General features: G+C 35.6%; 1 long non-coding RNA gene across 1 annotated transcript in view; it reads right to left on the bottom strand.

Moving 5' to 3' along the window:
• Positions 1–7507: 7507 nt before the first annotated feature.
• The window catches only part of LOC311436236, an 83677-nt gene continuing 68826 nt past the window's right edge, over positions 7508–22358 (bottom strand). The window contains exons 3-4 of the long non-coding RNA XR_014692685.1: positions 18447–18590; positions 7508–8548 (exon numbers count right to left, since the gene is read on the bottom strand). This is a non-coding gene — a long non-coding RNA (uncharacterized lncRNA). The remainder of the gene's footprint in view (positions 8549–18446; positions 18591–22358) is intronic.

Raw genomic sequence — 22358 nt, 5'->3', positions numbered from 1 at the left:
CTTTCTCCTTTGAAGTTAAGAGTAGATTGCATAAGAAACAAAACAAAAAACAACCCCAGACAAATCAGAATTTCTGATTCATGTCATCTTGAAGAACAACCTTTTTTATATCAGAAGTTTTTAGCTCCCTTTATTCCCTACTCTAATGAAACAGAATGAGATTTACTACTTGCATTCGAAGTGATACTGTCAATCAAAAAAAAAAAAAAAAAAGATTTGTACCTAAGTTAGAGAGCAGCTTTTTGGGGGACTTCAATAGCAATTAGAACAATATTCATTTCAGACTTGCAGGAAAGAAGTTACTTTGCTTACCAACTTACAGAAGTGAAAATCTTTAACTATAATTTTTCTTTGCTGTTGCATTTTACCCACTTGATGCCCAGACTGGAGCAATCTAATCCCTTCTTGTGCCTAAAAAGTCATATCATTTTCTGACAGTAACTACAATAGATTCTGCAACTCCTTTGGTTTGTGTTTGCTTAAATTAAGGAAGAAATATCCACCCCCAAAAATATTTCAATAAATAAGTACATCATTTCAGTTTGGAATTAAATAGGAAATCAGTTAATAAATCAAATTTCTTATCTTTCTTCTTCATAACACTTTAATGAATTCAGTAGATTAAAAATCCTTTAAGGACAATGTATGTTCTAGACCTTGTCAGAATCATTTACACTTTGAGCTCCTGTCCCAGCAGTACAATGGTGGCCTTTCATCCTCCTCCTTTTTATGGCTTATCATTTACCTGTTTAACTCTTAAATGAAACTCACATTTTGCAGACTCTCTGCCTTCATGTTCAATGAGCTTTTGCTGGACCTGCACAAATTAATACGCTCATAAATGATGCAGTATGGATGAACCTAGTGATACATTTGCATATTTTAACTGTGAATGTGACTTTAAATTAGAGAGGTTTAAAAATAAGTGATCATAAATTAAGAAGTCATACAGATAAAGCTAAGAACTAGATCTCTCAGTAAGAATTCACCATCAAATCACATTGAAAATACCTATTGAACCACATATAATCTCATTAACTAAAAGTGAAAATTACATGTAATACTTATGCAAGTTATAATAAATCCTACTGACATACCAGTGCATGGGCCCAGGAGTTGGGATCTATTATAATCTACTAACCTAATTTCCATTTGAAATAATAATTAAAAAACCCACCCTTAAATACATTGACCTCTAATACATTCAAAATGTTGGAATAAATCAATAAATCAAGTAGCAGAGTTAATAATTGACTCTTTACTAATACACTCTTATGAAAGAAAAGATTTCAATATGCTCAGTGCTATCCCTAATTTGAAGCTTTGTTTAATAGTCCATTCTTCATACTATTCTTTCTACCAGTTCACAAGGTAAACCTTCTTAAGCATTTGCAAGAGGGAACAAAAGTGAAATAGAGTATAGTTGTAGCTACAATACAATGGTTTGAAAGTGTACCTAATTCATTATTCTTATACCATATTTACCACACCAAATAAGCAATATTTGTCATTTACCTTACAATAGAAAATAAGACTGGAGCTTCATTGTGATAAGTATTATAATAACACATCACATTTAAAATAAGCAAGGCATAAAAAGAGTGAAGGCAAGCAAGCCACACACTTCCCATTTTAAAGGATGAAGCATGCCATGCACAGACAGAAGAAACCAGGCATGTTAAAATCTCAAGAAAAAACAGAAAGTGTCGGCAATATGTTCTGGCTGTTATTTGAATTGTATCAGTAAACAAGCATAGGGCATAATGATTTGCACATTGAATGTAAAATGTGTATACACACAGCCATTCTAATCCTCAAGTTACAAGAGGCATTGATAAAATACTGATAATCAAGCTTATGTATGAAGGAGGAGATTATATATATATATGTACATATATATATAAGTAAGAAATACAGAGTTATATTTAGTTTGTTATTTCCATCAAGTTGAAATAGTGGAACTTTTTTCAGGGAAATTTACTTTTTGTTAGACACATTGTCAGAAGGATTTCTCTTAAGATATTTAGGTAGGAAAGGGCTCATCTACACCGGCTCTTTAATGAAGTTTAATGTGGAGATTAATGGAACACTATTCGTTAACTATCATTTGGATACACTTGTGCATTCATGAAATAAAATCATTGATAAAAATCACTGTGATCTTCCTAATTATAGTCATCTTTGATGTATATTTACATCAAAAAACAATATTATATTCACGAAGTTAAGCACAGAAAGTCAAGAACGGGGAAATGAATGCTGAGTGACTGGAATTTACTTTCTATGTATGTTATGAATTTATCATATGTTTAATTGAAGGTTTTGGGTAAGTATATTTCGTGAAAGTATATGCAACTATCTTGTCTTTAGCTTTTTGTAATATTCATTGTCATGTAATTCTGTATAATGTAGTTCTTTTTGACTCTTCCCAGGCATGGATAACATCTATAAGTAGATCCAAAAAAAACCAGTTTATTTCCAGGACTCTGATTCTCATCATATTTCACAGTGATTAGATTCATGATCTGGTCAAAAGATCTTCCTCAGACATTAATTTGTACTGCCTTTTAACTTGATAAAACTTGTACTGGCCCAACAGAGCCAACATGCAAATCTGTGTGTTCAAATTATCAAAACCACCAAAATTAATTCAGAGTTTTGGCATCTTCAGAGCTAAATATTTTGATCCCTAAATCACATAAATGTTTTTTAAAAACATGAAAATGTTGTTTGTTTCATATCCATTTATTGAGACCAGTGTTTATTGCTACAGTAACCACTTCATGCTATTAGTATTGAGATAACATGTCTTTTACCTTCCGGTTTAATTTTAACCGTCTCTTCAAAAGTCTGTTCTTTCAGAGAATGAACAAACTAAATCACAAATTACTTATATTTCTAACCTAATCTAGGTATTATTAGATAAAGAGTTGCTTGAGAAAAATACCGCACTGTTCTCTTCACAATAGCCACCTCTCGCTCTGAGTTGAGCATACCTGAAGGCATATAATATTTCTAGTAGATTCATGATCTATAACAAAGGATCACAACATATTTTATATCAGCTGGGTAAATCTGTAACACTGATTCACTTGGAGTTCATTAATTATGTCTCTCCCTGATATACACTAATACTGAAATCCACATCTTTGGAGCTTATAAGAGGGCTTGTCACAGAAATGTGCTTTCAGGTCTAAGTCTCCCTGCAGTAAGAGCAGACAGCAAAATGTACACTTGTACATGAATATAGATGTGAGTGATACTGAGGTTTGGAGTAAGCATTGTCTTGAAAGCATGGAAATGTGAGACAGTTCTGTGATCTTTTTGTTTGCAAGAACATTCAAGAAGGGACATCTCTGCTTCACAAAACATAGCTTATGTTGTCATACATTAAAATTTAACCTTGATGGCTCAGGTAAACATGCAAGCCCAGATGCAAACATCCAGAAATTGTGAAATGATTAATTACGAAACAGACGTATTCAGTCAGAGCCTGACGTGATGATACCACAGAGTACAGCCTTCAGGATGGTGATAGTGGTCAGGTTCATGAGTATGTGGGCTTCACGTTCCTGAACACTGATGTCCTCTAATAGGTTAATGTCAGTTGACAAAAGAGAGAGGGGAGTAATGTGTTCATCTTCCAGCAACTGCTGTGTAATCTTGCAAAGATTTCTGAAAACGTGCTAACCTTATACATTTAGCAGTAGGAAACAGGAAGGGAGGAGATTTCCATTTATACCCAGGCTGATCTCAGTAGCAAGTTATCTGTGTCAGCCATGATAAAATTGAAAATTGCCCCCTATGAAGCAATATGAAGGCAAGTACTTTCTGCGTATTTTCAAAGCTTCACCTTCCTGGAACTTCTTTTGGAAAAAAAAAAAAAAAAAAAAAAAAAAGTTCATCACCAAACTCCTTTTTGTACAGCACACAGATTATGGGTTGGCCTCCAGCTACTCATTCATGTAAAGTACTATTCCTCACCACGGTTCTTTGCACTCTGTCAATTCCCACTGCCAAAACATAAATGTCCATTCCTAAAGAAATTAAATCTATCACTCTTTCAACAAGATTGTGTCTTTATTTGTCAAAATTTTACCTTCCTGCTGTCTCTGAGGACTGATAAGTAAAACTGTTTGTGATCTGATGGTAATCACAACTTTTTAGAAGTCTAGTTTCATTAAAATTCCACCCTCTCTTTCTCTCATTTTTAATGCTTTGTAGCATTCAATTTTCTTTGCTAAAGCCTATGACCTCCAAAAATTACAGCATTGAAAAGGGAATATTCAAAAAGGCATTAATTTCGGTGATTTCACATTCATTTACCTATTTCAACTTAAAAGCTAGCAAAGATGAATGGAGATTCAAGTTCATTAGAGTGTTTGACATATTGTACAGAGAGCTTTGCATTGTATCTGCCTCTTAGAACATTTGACTTATTTCTGCTATATGTCGTAAGTCTCAAACAGCTACACCACATTCAAGGGAAAGAAAAAAAAAAAGCTTATAAACTGTCAGAAGTATAAATTCAGTAATCTAGAAAAGGGTTGCTAATTATGTATACAAAGGAAATCAAATCTATCTTCTTAAATCAGCAGAAATTGTGTCTCTTCAGGAAATTGAAATTCAGACAATCAATTGTATGCTTTATTTAGGAGAACAACAAAATTCTCTTTTTACAGATCACTACCATAGACAGCACTTGCAAATATTTGAAAGCTTCACCTTTTATTTAGACTTGCGGATACATTCTTCTATTAGTATGTGCCTAATATGCTGCAGCAAGTATTTCACACTTGCAATGGTAAACTTTTATTATTATACACATCATTGTTTTGTAATTCCTTATGCAAACCTGTTACTTTTTAGGAGTTTCTGTAGAGAAACCCATTTGTGCTGCCACGGTTAATATATATTTCAACACATACATATATTTCACACAACACAATATATATGGTCACACAACACATACAACACATACATATATGGTCACACAACAGTGTGACCAGCAGGGCTAGGGAGGTGATCGTCCCCCTGTACTCAGCTCTGGTGAGGCCGCACCTCGAGTACTGTGTTCAGTTTTGGGCCCCTCGCTACAAGAAGGACATCGAGGTGCTTGAGCGGGTCCAGAGAAGGGCAACGAAGCTGGTGAGGGGCCTGGAGAACAAGTCCTATGAGGAGCGGCTGAGGGAGCTGGGCTTGTTCAGCCTGGAGAAGAGGAGGCTCAGGGGCGACCTTATCGCTCTCTATAGGCACCTCAAGGGAGGCTGTAGCGAGGTGGGGGTTGGCCTGTTCTCCTACGTGCCTGGTGACAGGACGAGGGGGAATGGGCTTAAGTTGAGCCAGGGGAGTTTTAGGTTAGATGTTAGGAAGAATTTCTTCACTGAAAGGGTTGTGAGGCATTGGAACAGGCTGCCCAGGGAAGTGCTGGAGTCACCATCCCTGGAAGTCTTCAAAAGACGTTTAGATGTAGAGCTTAGGGATATGGTTTAGTGGGGACTGCTAGCGTTAGGTCAGAGGTTGGACTCGATGATCTTGAGGTCTCTTCCAACCTAGAAATTCTGTGATTCTGTGATTCTGTGATATTTCAACATTGATTTTTCTCCCAGTATGGTTCAGAAGATGCCTATCCAAGAGAATCCAGCCCAAACAGACTGAACAAACTGAGTAGGATGGAGCCAATCATTTCTCCCCTTTGGACTTTTTATTCCTTTGATGACTTTCTTCCAAAACACCAGGACTGGTCATAAAAGAAATAACTGAACTACTCAAGGTTTAGAGGACAATGCTCCTTCCTTCTCTCTTGAAAAAGCCTCCAAAGCTACAGTTTCTCTGTAACTGCAGGATATCAGAACTGCTGGCATGAGCAGAGAAATGCTGAGATAATACGGTTCTGATATAAAATATATTCAAGGCTTTTCTTTCAGAAAAGAGAGAAGATTCTCTAAAAGCTCTCCTAAAAAGACTTTACCTTAAACATCTACAGCTTCAAGATCTGAAAGCTGTAGTTTCAAGTTCTGTAGTTTCAAGTTAATACAAGACAGGCAGGCAAAGGAAGACAGAAAAGGAGTGAACACAGACAACCTACAACATCCATGAATTATTTGCAAAAGCTGTTGTAGATAAAATTCCTCAAAAGCATTGCATTTTTTTTTTTTTTTTTTTGTATAATCAGTGGGAAGAATCTTTGTTATCAGATAGTTTTCAGGCCCCAAAAGAGTCCAGACAGAGTGCTGTGAGCAAGGACACAAGGCAAAAATTACTTTGTAATGAACAATATTAACTGCATTTATATATCTCAGTGATAACTATACTGAAGTGTGCAGCAAGTGGAAGAAGAAATAAAACAAAAGTGAATTCTTCATGGAGGATGTGATTTTGTCCAGGGACAAAATTAGCCCTGTTTATTATTAAATCATCTATTAAAAATGAGTAATGAAGCAGAGGAGAGATGAAAACAAAGGAAAGTTGGTTTTAACCTAAAAAAAAAAATTTAATAATAATAAGAAACAGCACACTATCAAGCAGCAACACTTGGATGTGAGAACCAAAATAGCAACAAAACAGTCTTGCTCTACTATAGCTTTGCTCCTTTCTAGTAAGAGTAGAATTTATGTAATGAATCTTATAGCTGTCACACATGAAGTGACTACTGAAATAGTGCCACTGTACTTGTTCTTGAAGTGTCACAGGAAGACAGAGTAGCTGATTCCCTTGCCCATCTTCTTTAAGAACCAAGCAGTGTGTAAGTTGACAATACTATCTAAACTGTTTTGATTGGTGAACAGCCAACAGGCCATTTGAAACAAAGTCAGCAATAAGGAAGGATTTGCACAAACTACTGCTGGAAAACGAAAGTCTTTAGATGAGGTGTCTTCTTTCCCTGGCATGAAAAGCTTCTAAGACTCATCTTAATGTGGCACAAGAGCACCGATAGGGCCCACCAGGGTCCAGAAGCTAAGAAATTAATTTAGGTCTCAATTTATATAAACCTGCAACTATCAGCCTAAGAATCAGTAGAAAATGTTTGTCTTTGGTCTCTAGTACTAAGCATAATTTATAAAAGAGCAAGGTTATACAACTTTTATGATGGACCATACAATGCAAAGAGCATGACAGTATTTGCAAGAACACAAACTATTAGGACTATTCTGCTTCAGAGGCTTTGACTCAGTCAAACAATGCAAATCAGCCATAAGTCCAATTTAGCATTTACTGTTGCTTTTTACCATCATTGTAAAACAGCTGGAGTGTATTGATGAACCAAGCCCATTTCTGTAGATGTTTTATAACCATCATCTAGTCTTTCTGTTTTTATAGAGATATTTTATATCATATACTTTCTAGGTCTTCATTTGATTTTTAGACTGCTTTCACAATTCAATATGTTTCCAACCCAGGAGATGTATTTTCCCCTTACCTGCATGTATATTTCAAAGTGTTTGCATTTGTCATTCACTAAATGCATTATGACATACCATGACTTTGATTCTCTGAAGAATTCCTCATATGATACAGCAATTTGGAAAGCAGTTGATGAAGGCACTGGGTTTATTAAATTCCTAGTAATAGCTAAATTCATACACTCAGCAAGGTAACAGCAGATGTTAAAATGTGTTATTGCCATTGGATAAGTACAGTTTGCAAAAATAATTTCTAGCAACAGGCTTCCAGTTTTCAATTGCCAGTACATTTATTCTGGTTATAAAACACATGCAGAATGCTTTATAGAAATAAGTTGGGTAAGTATGCAACTATTTCAGAGTGCCTCAATCACTGTGTTATCATCAGGTTGAATTTTTGCTTAGTCCAGCTGCCAGACCCTCTTGAGATTATCTGAAGAACAATGAGGCATATTTTCATCTTAAAAGAAAAATGGTTTTAAATGAGGAGACACCACTGGGAACAATTTTGCTCCATGAACTAAGAGCACTTTCACATTTATAATTTCTACAATTAAGCCTATACTAATGGAAATCAAATTCTGCTATCAAGTATTCAGGGTGTATCCAAAGTGACTCTAAAATTAATACACAGCTACTGTTAGACATGTTTGATCTGGTAGTATCTTAAATTTCAAATACAGACAAGGATATATGTACCATCATACTCAATATTAGAACAGTTAGTTTTAATTGTCTTCATCTCTATTGCCCACATAAGGATCTTATTTAGGCTGCCGATTAGGGGAACAGTTTTGATATGCTCACCAAGGAGAACTTAAAGAAAAACAAGCAGGGCACTCTCATCAACATGGGTAAATACCAGCTCCAGCTTACTGTGAGACTCCAAAGCACAAATAGAGTAGCATGTCATTTCACCAGTATTCTGCTATCAAAGACTACAGGATAGAGTACATTTATTTAGCAAACACTACAAATTAGCAGGGCTATAATTGATATACTTCAAGTGTTAAGCGTCACCACAGGAGACTGTGGGTCCCTGTGTTATTTCTTGTTGTTATATAGGCCAGAACCTGCTTCATTCTTCATTTTCTTCTCTAATTATCAGTTATGGATCCCTAGTTGTTACTGTGGAACACATTTCTCTGTTGGAATAGAGAAGATTTCAGCTTTACCATTTTCAAAATTTAGTTCTCACTTCTTGTGTTTTTGATTCTCATATCACCTGCTCCTTTTTCTTAATTTGATTTCTGAGTGTTTTGTTTTTGTTTTGTTACTGCTGGTGGGTTTTTTTTTTTGGTTGGTTGGTTGGTTAGTTGTTTTTTTAGTTTCCAAAAAGTATATGTAAAAACAGCCAGACTGAATACAAATAGCTCTTTATTACAGTGTAAGCTTTTCTGTTATGTTCTTTGCCGAGTAGTTCTATGAGTGGGTTACTTTAGGTCCTCCACTGGAAATAAAGTGCCTTTTAAATCTAACTACTCTCCAGAACTCAAACATTCAAATTACACTGGGCACCAAAAACACAAGCTTTTCCTAAAGCTAGGCCTTTGTGATCTTTGATCCAATAACAGAGCAGAAGACATGCCATTTTTTTAAAGAAAAATAATGAAGGGGAAAAAAAAAAAAAAAAAAAAAAAAAAAAAAAAAAAAAAGGAAAGAAAAGTATTAAAGTATTTAAATAAAAGCCTAGTGAGTAGTTTGCAACAGTTGTATAGGGGATGGGAAAATGGTGGAGGGAGTGGCTTCCACCCCTCTTACTCTCTTATTGAAGCTATTCCACCGAACAGAGAAATGTCTGAGTGAATAGCAACTTTCTTCTTCAAGCTACTGTTAAAATATTCACCTGTGTGGATTTAAGATAGAAACCTCTAGGCTTTGTTCTAGAGAAGGAAAAGTTATCGTGTGATGAATGTGTACTTCTGTAAACCATTGACTCAGCCAGCATAACTCCTGCGTTGACATGAACAAACATCTAATTTGTAGCTCCTGATAAGGCTTAGATATGTCATTTTAGTGGGAGACTTAATGAAAACAAACAATGGTAAGGACGATAGTGTCAGATATATATTTTTTTTTAATCAAAAAAAAAAAAAAAGACTATATTCTCTGCAGCCAGTATTGAAAAGGGCTCATGGCCACTCACCTGGTGTTTCTCTAAGGCACATTCAAACAAAAAAAGGAAAAAAAAAATGCCAGCAGTAATATTTTTTGAAGGGGAATGGGAACAATATCACAGAGGTGTGATACATGCATCTAGGCTGATAATGATATGTGGGCTTTGAGAGTGTGGTCATGACAAAAATCGGAACTTCATGTGCTTTGGAAATTAACATTGAACACCACAGCTTAAGAGTATTTGGGGTAAAGTAGCAGCTGAATGGAGGAGTTTCAAGGATTGTAGTTCCAGTTTCAGATTTACAAAACTGACGGTGGGATGGAGCTTATAAATAAAGGGAAGATGGTAAGAGCAAAACTAAATATATAGTCTTTATATATTCATGTGACATTTAAAAATTACAACAAATAAAAAGTGAATTCCATCCATCTGTCCCACAAACCATCATCAGTAGGTAGCTTTCTTATAATTCTTATATCAGAGGGTGTTGAGAGATTGTTTCCCCTTTTTTCTCTTTCTGTTATGGATCACAATAATGAATCATTATTTTTTTCCAACTATTCTCATTTTGTCTCCAACATGGCACCTCATACTTCTTAATCCCAAATTTAATTATCTCTTAAGTAAGAGGCTTCACTATATATGATTTATTGTGCATGGGAACTAAAAAATGGATGCTCAAAGTTCATTATTTAATTCTTTCCTTCTTGCATTTTTCCTACACTGAATTACAAAGTGTAGTGGAATATTTCTAAGAATAATGTCCCAGTACATAAAAATTTGGTGCCAGTCTTACAGTTTATAGAATTATAGATTCATAGAAACACAAGGTTAGAAAGGACCTACAAGATCATCCAGTCCAACCATCCTCCTATCACCAATACTACCCACCAAGCAACTAAATCATATCTCATAGCACCACATCCAAGCCCTTCTTGAACCCCATGAGGGATGGTGACTCCACCACCTCCCTGGGTGCCTGACCACTCTGAAAGAAAAAACTTTTCCTGATAAATCTCCCTGAATCTAAATCTCCCCAGGTGCAACTTGTGGCCATTTCACAGAATCACAGAATCAGAGAATTGAAGGGGTTGGAAGGGACCTCGAAAGATCATTGGGTCCAACCCACCTGCCAAAGCAGGTCCCTTAGAGCAGGCTGCCCAGGTAGGAGTCCAGATGGGCCTTGAATATCTCCAGAGAAGGAGACTCCACAACCTCCCTGGGCAGCCCTCCCTGGGTAGGCCCTTCATTTGGGTCACCACAGCCTTTTTGAGCCAAGCTCTTGGCCTGGTGGAGAACATGGCAAAAATTGTGGTCACAGAGACTTCCAGTAGATAGGATGGATTTGAAAGGGAGAACGGACAGAATCCCTCTGCCCCACCACATGAACTCCCACACCCACAACTGCAGCATGCTGTGAGTGGTTATAACACGCTGGGTGCCCCTCCCTGTGCCTGGTGGGCAGCGATGCAGTGCTGCCCTCCCAGAGGCTGTTTCTAGGCAAAGGGCCTGGGCGCAGTTGCTATTGCCCTGGCGAGTGTGGCCAGGTCACGCTGCTCTCCCAACTCTCCCCTGGCAAAACAAAGGCCCGAGATCCCCCCATAATGCATGGTCAGGTGCTGTGGCTGCATCTGTGCCTGCTCCAAGGCAACTGACCTCGACTACAAGGCTTACAAACAGTCTTACAGTTTCTTAAAGTTCAAATTGACTGTAGGAAACCTGAAGGTAAAAGAATAAATTAGGAGTTAGAATTGTTAATAACCAAAGTAATACACTGATAGTCAATGTACATATGCATATGTAAATAGCAAAAATAGTTAGTCTCTTCCTCTCTTGCTTTTAGTCCAAAATTTTATTTCAAACACAGAAATATGTATAATTATAAACTATAAGTTTAATTCCAAGACTAATATGTAGGTAAGCTACTGCATATCTTTTGTCCTCCTTGATTTTGAACTATCAAATGGCTATTCTAACATTTAGACTACTTTTCCAAACTAATTCAATTCTATGTAGAAGATAGACATTTAACTATACAAATAATCATAATTTAAAATAAATAAATAAATAAATAAATAATACACAAAAAAAAAAAAAAAAAGGAAAAAAAAAAAAGAAAAAGAAAAAGAAAAAGGAAAGGATAAATCTCAACAATAAGTCAAGTTTTATCTAGTTCTTCAAAATACAGAGTCTGTCACATGTTGATCCTGGCAGAAGAGATCATCTATTAGACAATAAGAATACTTTTTCTCACCCTTTCATCAGTAAATTGTCTCTGTTTAGCTACTTCATTAACTCGATGTTTTGAATATGTCACTAAAAAATTTCTCCAAACTATTCCTACATCAAAATTAAAAAATTGTACTTGACCTAGAACACCTTTTAGAGTGTCATTAATTTTCAATTCAAAAAAAGAAAAAAAAAAAGTGATAGAGTTGTTGATGTAATGAGTAGTGATACTAATTGATGAAATTGTGCATTTTACAGTTTCTTATGTTATTTTTTTTCCCCAGTGGATTAAAGCGCCCTTTGCTTTCAGAAATTTGCTCTTCATGTGGATGAATTTATATAGAACATCAGTAGATACTCTCCTGACCATAATTTGCTAAGTTAAATATTTGAATTCTTTATCTATTTATTTATTCATTTGCTATAGTTAGGCAGATTTCCCAGAACAAGCGTAGTCTTTCTTTTTCTGAACATTTTGAATTCTGCAATGTTCATACTTTAATGGTTTAACTATTAGCAATAATACCTTTGTATTTCTAGTCAGTATTAAATTGATTTTGCATGCAGCATTGTAATTGTCACTGCAACGATGACATCCTCTAAACCCTACTACTTCTCCTATACAAAGACAAGAATTCTGGGGAAAAGAATCTTTATTTCCTGTATCAGATCACGATTTGAAACATATTTTCTGAATGTCAAAGCTCCATACTATAGAAAAAATATGAAGTTAGAAATAAAAACCGAATTAAGGAAATTAAGCATTAAAATTAAGGTCACAGTCTACTGTGACCAAAACTTAACTGTGTGGTGGGGATGGCATATATGGTGCAGGATTTGGAAAAGACTCATATCCCTTTCAACTAATAAATGGACATCAACCAGGACATTTTAGGATCCTTCTAGTGGCACTAGGATCTTTGCTTTTGCAACTATATGCTTTTAGACATATGGTCTGTTTTTTGGTTGGTTCTGTATAGAGCCAGGAGTTGGACTCAGTGACAGTTGTGGGGCTCTTCCAACTCAGGGTATTCTGTGATTCTGTGATTGATTTGCTCAGAAATCTCTCAGAGTCCATGACCTGATAGACATCCATTTCATTCAAACTCTGAGCATTAAGTGATAATAAACGTGTAACCTGACCTTCTGTGTGTCCTTACTGGCTCGTAGCAGAGTTGAAATGTTGCACCTGCTAGCATCTCTACAAGTTTGAACTTTTGTGAAATAACATAAGCTTCAGTGAGCAAGACATTGACTTGGTGATAATCAGAAAGCTGGAATGGAAAAATGTGTCAGGACATGGAGCTCCTGACAGTGTATTTCCAAGCTTACTAATTTCTGCCAGGTGTGTAATTGCCCAGAGACCACAAAATACAGTTAGAAAGATCAGTAATTAGCCAGTCATTCAGCACCATTTATCATCTCAGTTGCTCAAAATGTTGAAATCCTTAATGACTTTTAGTACCAGGGCAGAAAGAAAAGCAGTGTTTCAACAAAATTCCAGATCATGAGTGAAGAAGTAGAATCATGTAGGAAACATATGCAAGAGATATGGTCTAGAAAATCAGCAGAGTGTGATTCTGTGTGAAGAATCACATGTTTTGGCATTTTACTCAACCCTCCCACAAACTCAGAGGGAAAACAGAGTTGTAAAATGTGCCTTAGTTTCCACAAAAAATGTGAATCTCTTTGAAAACAATACAGACAACTGAGCACTGCTGTGCATCAGACACTTGGTAGGGTTCCATAAAATAATTACATGTAGTGCAGATGAAAGATCATAAGAACCACAGTGCTAATGAACTTTATCTATCTAGAATAAGTCACCATCATAATACAAACTGTAACAGATGTCTACTGTGCTGCACTTCATACCTGAAGTTGGTCCACTAATAGAATACACATAAACAGAAAACAAACTTTGTATTGAAACTCTCCATGAAGAATGAAAACACCCTTTTTTTGTGCTGGGTTGCCCTGCAGTCCTAGTATGACTGTTATTTAGAAGTTAGGTGTCAGCTTCTACAAATGAACAAAATAATTGCTGTTAACCTGCTTTGAAACTGCAGTATGAACAATCCTGAAAACCTTTCCAGTAGGCAAGTATTTTTATGAAGTTGGTTAAAATAAGAAAAATAGTTATTTAAATTTTGAAGAGTACCAAATCCGTATAATCTTTGTCTCTGAAGAAGATATGCTGATATAAACCTACTAAAAATCTTACTGGTGCATTTTATGAACTCACTAGATAAACTATCTGTACTTTTTTGTTGTTGTTGTTTGTTTGTTTTTTTATACAACATCTCCTACTAGACTGCCAACAGTTAATAACTTTAGGTAGTATAATCTTCAGGGTCCATCCAGTTTCAGCACCAGCCTCAATAAATTACAGATGAATGAAGGAATCTCTTTTAAGAAGAGATTCTTAATTCTTAATGTTCTTGATTCAAAATGAACGTGTACTGATATTACTTTATTTTTCCACCAACAGTTCAAAAGCCACATTGTGAACTTCCTGTAGCTTGGCCATCTTCTGCCTTTGAGCTATTGGATATTCAGATGCTTCTGTTTCTAATTCAAAGACCCCTCCAGCATCAGATATTTTCTCATTTCTGCTATGTCTTATGAAGTTAACTATACCATTCTTTATAAAACTATCCAAGCTCTTGAGCAATTCTTGTATCTCTTTCAGGAGATCTCTAAGCCTATACTTATGTTATGCATGGATACCACAAAATTTACAAAATCAGGCTACATTATGAGTAAAGTCATGGATAAAAGCGGATATAAATCTAGTCTGAATATAAAACTATATATAAAACTAGTCACTGAAGGACTGCAATTGACAGACCATCACTAATATACAGTAACATCATTTTCTTTAAACTTAATTTTTGAGATGTGGTATTAAGCCAAATTTTAACCCACACTACACAACACTGAAACGAATTGTCTGAAGTACCACTGACTTATTTTTTTTTAATTGTTCTATTTTCTGAGAAAGAACTAAATAACTGCGTAGGAGAAGGGAACTGCAGAATATTTTATAGAGCTAGGATCACAATGATGCTCATAGCCTCCAAAATATATTTCATCTAATGCAGCTCATCACTCTTGAAATTTAAAACTCCTAGAAGGAGAATATCAAGGCATAAATGTCACCATGAAGTGCCTCCTTTGAGAGGAAACCAGCTTTCTAATTACCAGTTCATACTCACACTTTGAGCACAAATACCATTGGATATTGCTTTTATGTGGTAAGAACAACCTCTTATTCACAATTTCATGTTTAGTGAAAGAACCACTCTAGCTGAATTTCTCAGGTCTGTCATTCAGCATGCTCAAAGATCACACTCAGCACTTACAAAAAAAAAAAAAAAAAAAGAACTCTGAAGCTCAGGATAAATTATCTCACAAAGTTGGCACCTAAGTAAATTATTCAAGCAGGGGAGAAAAAAAAAAAAAAAAAAAAAAAAAGGTTATATGTAAAAACTCCAAATCAGAACACCCACAAATTTGCAGGAAGCAAGATACAAACATCAGGGCTACCTTCCTGGGGAGCCTCTTGACAGTCACAGGACCTAATACCTAAGCGGACAAATTGAGACAATAAATCTGAACCCTCTGGCATTAAAAATTAAACTGGTGTGAAGCACAATATGAACATATGTATACATAAAATTTGGAACATACCTCAGGAGAAAAAGAAATATTACAGTTTAGTAGATATTTTTTTTCCTGCTGTCTGAGTTGATTAATTAACTCTTTCCCACAGCTTGTCTGATAGAACCAAGAAAGTCAGAGAACTTTTCTGTTTTGAAGCAGCAACCTGATATTCACAAGATCACTGCTACATCATGAAAGTATTCTACTTGGGTAGAATGTAAAACTTGGACATCTGAACTTTTCTTCTAGTCCAAAGCTGTTTGTAGGAGATAAAAGTCTTTGCCTTTTTACTTATTACAAGCATTCAGTTCCCAACTGTTCACATGGCTCACTCATTTCCTTAGTTGTTGAAAGATTCTGCCCATAAACAAGAAAATATTATTTCTATATGAAGTCTACATTAATTTGGAAATGTAAGCACAGAATTGGTGTAGGTTCAAGTACACAGGCCAGCCAGAATACTGGATAAGGAAGATAAATTGCAGGAAAAAAATAAAATAATAATAATAATCAAAGAATCTCACTTGAACTCTGTACACTATTTATTATTGTTGTTGTTTTCAAGGATCTTCCTTGGACTTTATCCAAGGATCTAAAACTCTTAAAAATATTTATGAAATCTTACCACTCTCCTGAGAGGCCAATAAAAAGAAAAAAAGAATAAAATAAAAAAATAAAAAAATCACACCCAACACATTCCTTTCAGTTCTAAATAAAACTGTTCTAAGTTACATGTAACACCGAATATTCAGAGGCACCATGAAAGTTCTGAGGAAACACATTTATGTTGTCTGTTAAATTAAAAAAGAGATGGTAAAGAGATAGTTTGCATTAATTGGTTTTCCTTCTTCCCTTCTGTATTCTAAGCAATCAATTAAGTTTTGTACTTCTCAGAAATGAAAAGGTGCATTTCCTATTCTATCAAATGTCATCTTAAACAGGATTTTTCAACACACAGAAATTAGAAAAGTGTGCTGTGAAGTAACATTCAGATAACCCTGTGAATTTACTGAAAAACAACTATTCAGAACCACTTACAGCCCAGTTTTTCTACGGATCTGTGCTTGCAAACCCAATTGATTATAAGTCTCATTTTGGTGCAGAGGTTGACTGAATATTCAGTGTCATGGGATGGTACTTTCTTTAACATCAAAGAGTCTCCATAACAAAATGAATAAATGAAATTATTAATTTTACTGAAATGTAATTTTACTGTAATGAAAATGGGGTAAGTTCTCAATATCTCCACTGATTTGAGTGAAGTCACTTTGTATTATCTCAGTGTAATGAAACAAAATTTGACTGAAAACCTTACATTAACATTGAGGTACTGAAAAGTGAAAACCAAGAAGGAAACATTGTGGACAGCATCAGTGGAATTTTTCTCTAAATAGAATTGATCTAGTGTTTACAGCTCTCTTGTGATATTTTAGGTATAAACAGTGCATAAATCAAAATAACGCTAAGGCTAACCGTAAATTATACGGTTGTTCTTAAGCTTCAGAAAGATGAGAGTGAAAATGAAGGATGGGTTTCCTGAGGAGTCATTACCTTTTGGGTGCTTTTTGTTTTGTCTTTATTATTATTATTATTTTTAATGAGATCTGTACTTTCTTGTTGGCTACTAGAAATACACATACTTTATCGTGCTTTAGGATAATCCAGGAATCAATGAGATATGTAAAATGGCTGGAAAGAGATTACCCATTATGCAACTTCCTGCTGTAGTTAAGTTATAGTGAAAGCTGAGATCTAAAGGTTATGAAGTGAAGGTAGAATGGGTTTTAATCTTCTTTTTTTTTTTTCTTTTTTTTCTTTTTTTCTTGTCTTAGTATTTCTTTCCCTATATCTCACATTTAATACTCACAAGGGAATTTCTTTTCTATTGTGATAGATGTACCTCATGAACACAATTATGTATTCTGTCCTTGAGGCTGAAAACATTCTCAGAGTTGTTCCCGTTAAGAGGGAGGAAAAAAAAACAACAAAAAAAAACAACTCCTCGAGGAGTGCAATGCTTTTTGCAGTCTATCAATCCCAATCAATGTGGCTAAATGTCCATTGATTTACTGACAACCCTTAATATTTTTAAGAAATGACTGTGTTCTGGGAAAAAAAAAAAAAAAGTCCTGAACGCTACAATTTTTAATCTTTTAAACTCTGGTGTACTCCTCATTGTCAGAACTAAGGCTCATTCTTAAATCAGAACTGCAGACCAGAAGATATTTTCCTTTGTATCTGAAAATATATGTTGGCAAGGCAGCCAATTAGTTCTGCTACTAGCCTGATTTTGTTGGATTCACAAAACAAACAATGTCAGTGCCTGCTAACAGAAGTCTTCCGAGTTATTAACATATACACATCTGCATGAGTTGCCTACATCACTGTAGTTTTAATAGTTGTTTTAGTTCTGAGGTGAGGGATTCCTTTGGCAAGAGCTCTAACAGAATATATCATCTTCTTAATTGCTCCCTACCATCTATTCCTCTCCAGCTCTTTCTGTCTATGGTAACAATTTCTAAATATCACATATTCATTGCTGTCTGAACCTCGTACCCTTTGAGGAGGCAATTCTCTTTCTGCAAGATGTTGAGATGATTGGCGCACTGGAACAGGCTGCCCAGAAAGGTTGTGGAGTCGCCTTCTTTGGAGATATTCAAAACCCACCTGGACGCCATCCTATGTAACATGCTCCAGGTGACTGTGCTTGAGCAGGGGGGTTGGACTAGTTGATCTCTGGAGGTCCCTTCCAACCTCACCATTCTGTGATTCTGTGACTATCCCTTGATCATGTAGACAAAATGTAGACCATATAAATGACTCTAGACCTCCTTAACGTGCTCCAAAGCCAGAATCATCCATGACTAAATCCCCCTCCCACATGCCTGCCAGATACTTTTCCTCACTTGTTGACCCATGCTGCATGGATTTTTTCAGTCCTTCCCTCTTGATCTCTTCCCTCCTCCCCCCCCCCCCCCCCCCCCCCTTATTTTTTTTCTTTAGATTTCTCTTCCTCTGTGCCCACTTACCATATGCTCTGTTCTTCCTGATCTTACTATCAAATCAAAATCCAAAATCCCATGATCAGCACATGTTCTGTGCTATGTCAGCACAGATGGCCTACAGGATCTCAGAGATTGACTAGACCATTAGTATCCACCCAAATTAGTGTCCTGGAGAAAAAGACAAAGTTTTTATGTAATACAGCAGCAAGAAATTCCTATACATCTGGATAGTAACTACTTGTGAAAACCACCACAACAGTAGGTAAAATTTGTCTGTGTTGTCGAATCAAATATTTTTGTACAAGGATTTATACTAATAGGACTGTAAAATCCAACACAGTTAATTGATTAAATATCAACAACTGAATGTGCAAGGAATCATTACTGATTTTTTAAATTGCTTACAGGCATACTACAAAAGTATGACTACTGTTCTATCCCTAGGAAACAAAATAATTCAATCTGTATTCACTGGCATCTGCTTTTCCATTACTACACACCAGGGGCATGAAGTTTTAATCATGGACTACTTAGCACCTCTGATACATACCACATTGCCATTTCACTTCTCTGTTACCTTAACAAAAATACACAAAATACAGTTGAAATCCACCTACATAATAAAATGCCTTCGTGTACATAGGTGTCTGAAGAGACTGTTACATTAGGGAGGAGCACATTCTGGTTCAGTAAAAGTATAAAATAAGTTTTTGACCCATGTCATAATCTTCTGACCATCAGATATAGACATAAGCATTGTGTTACTCTGAAGTCACTTAGAGCCAAAGAAGCTGTCAGAAGCCTGCTCCATTCCACATTCCATGTGGACTCATTGTTCACATTCCAACCTACTGAATTTGCTTTACTCGATTCACTTCGTAACAGTCAACTCTGTCTCACTCATGCTGATCCTTCTTGAAAGGTACATCTACCCTACAAAGGTGAAATAGCTTTCTCAGCAGTGGACTTTACTGGCTGAAGTGGAAGCTGCCATGATTCAATAAATTTCCCTCGTTATCCAGGATTATCACCATATCTATTACAGAGCATTGGCACTTCATATAGCATGGATTCTGCAGAAAAGACTGGTGCTGAGATTGCTTCAGCCCTCTGAAACATATGCCAGACCACCCACAGTAATCCATGGTACAGAGCTCATGGCCATCTGTTGCAGGGACACAGATGTTTGTCTCTTAAATTAAGGAGACATTTCTTGGCTATAGCAATATCAAGCTGCAGCTACTTGAAGCTGACATGCCTAATGGACTATTCAAAGAGGTGCAGCCATACACAAGCCAGGCATAATTATGGCAATCACAAAATATTCTTGGTTAAGCCCCAGAAAGTGGCAGAAGAATCCAGCTTCCCGTGTCATCACCAAATTGGGAGGCAATAAGGGAAAAGGACCATCTGGCATCCTTTGTCATTGCCCTTGTGAATCTTTAGCAAGACCATGTTGTCAAACTAATAAGGAGGAATTGTTTAATTTATTGATTCATCTGTAAAAATGATGGGTGATGTTGTGTACCTAGCCATGACATCTTCTCTTAATTTGTTACATTAAGCAATGTTATATTCAATTTCATTAAATGATCTCCCATAATTATGACAATGGATAACGATGGCCATTAAAGTAATGACATTTGTCACCATCTACTGTGCAAAGGATAATGAATAATGAACAAGGCAAAATTTGCAGGGACTTTATAATCTTCTACTTAGAAACAGGGTAGTAAAACACAGAAACTGGATTCCCTGAGGACAAAGAAATTCAAGGATTCCAACACACAAGCTTTCTTTTTCAAATACTAAAGCACACTAACCGAGAAAAATATTAATTAATAATGCTGAAGGAAAAAACACCTTAAAAATCTTATACATAAATACATGTACTAGCTTTGCAACACCCTATTTCTATATTTTCTTTTCACATAAAGAAACAGAAATTAAAAACTAATGAAGCTAAGAAACTACGAAGCTAAGAAGCAGACATTCATTTTATACCCTCAAAAAGAAAACAAAAGAAATACAGTAAGTGAAAGCCACCATTGTCTCTGGAAAGTGTCAACCTAAATGCTAGAATTACTGTTTTTTTGACAAGATTACTACTTTGTTAACTAAGACGGGTATGTCTGAGCAGGTACCAAGGGACACACATTTGAAAACATTTTACTCCACATAAAATCATTTAAAATCTGTATCACTCTTGAATATCAAAGTAGTGTTGCTGATATATCAGTGAATGAGACCAGTTTGAAGAGTGTCTCCCCATAATCTGTTCTTGGTCTACTGCCGGCAGTATTTTCTAACAAAATGTTATATGTAAATGTTAGAAAAATCTCTTCTGATAGATCTTCAACTCAAATTCAGATTTATACTGAAAAGGTAACAAGGTAACTTGATTAGTCAGTTGTAAACCCACAAAATGGGTATTAGTGCAAGGTGAGGCTGAATAAGACACTTGGGAACCCAATACTCAAGTAATTCTTGAAAGTATGAAAATATTGGCTCAGAAAACAGTGAATTAGAGAAGAAATCAGAGGTTATCATGATAATCACCTCAATGCACTATACAGTGCAGTATTCAGTACAGCACTGCAACAAGAAGATTGATAAAATTATAGGATGTTTAGTACAGGAAGCATTAGTAGAACTGAAGGGTCATTTCCTTCTTTTGCAAGACTATCATGTTCTAGACTATCATGCAAGACTATCATGAGTTATCATGTTCAGCTCCACCGCCTAAGTTTGCGAAACAAATAAAAATATAGCAAAGAAAAATCAAAGAAGGAAACAACGTCACATGTTCTGTAAAAACTGGTATTAATGCAAAGCTAAGTAAAACTGTCTTATTAGAGAAATAAAAAGCTAGGTCATCCATTTGTGTGTCTCTATATTGAAGAAAGAAAACAAATAAAAATGACCAAAGAAACAGAAGATAACTTATAGTGAGGAATATTTGAATTAGAATCTGGAAAAATTCACATTTAAAATAATGCAAAGTCCCCAAGAAGCAAGTATCACTGAGGTTTAGAACAATATTGCTTACAGACGTAAAAGCTAGAGCATCAGCAGGAATGACTAAGACACTGTTAGATCTCTCTGCAAAAGAAATACTTTCACCAAGAGGAAATAAATAAATAAATAAACAAACAAATAAATAAATAAAATAAAAGATATACTTCTATGTTTGGGAGGTTAGAGAATATTCACCATACAACAGTCTTGACCTTAAACTGCATACACCACTGAAAGGCTATCCACTAAACCAAAATCTCAACAATAAGGAAAAGTGCATGGAAAACAAATTGTACAAACACATTGCCTCTTGTCATATTTTTTTCTTCAGTGATTTTAAAGAGTCCCAGAGGTGGTTTAAATCTTGATCTTGAACAAAATGAGAACTAAGTTAGGAACACAGGTATGTATTTTGAGAATTATCCTTTTATCCTATAAATCCTATAAAAGTAACTGGCCCTATCTGACAATTAATCTGCCTATCTCTGTGATATTTCCTAATATTTTCCTGCATATAGGTACAATGAACTCCAAATACAGTAACCATATCTGCTGTATATACATAAAGTGTTAATGTAAAGACTACAATGTCTTGCAGTTGCACATTAAAAAGTCTTAAAAAAATAATAATATAAAATAAAAAAGATGAAACAGGTGCAGTGTTACTTGTATAGTATGCACTTCTGTCAGGAGACATGAAGAAAAGGCTAGACAGACATAAAAAAAATAGCCCAAGGACTCTTAAATGTGCCTCTAAGCCAGCTGAGATTTATTCTTCAGAGACAACTTGTCCATGTATGTGCATGGCCAAACAGGGACCACCATAAGGACTTTGTTCAAATACATCTGCTGAAAGATTGTAATGTTCTTCGTAACACAATATACCACCAAATCTGCTCACATAAATAATTTTGTCTG

This window comes from Aythya ferina (assembly GCF_964211825.1).
Source record: "Aythya ferina genome assembly, chromosome: 4".
Classification (NCBI taxonomy): domain Eukaryota; kingdom Metazoa; phylum Chordata; class Aves; order Anseriformes; family Anatidae; genus Aythya; species Aythya ferina.
The sequence above is the reverse complement of the archived record's forward strand: the minus strand, read 5'-3'. Positions and strand labels throughout refer to the sequence as shown.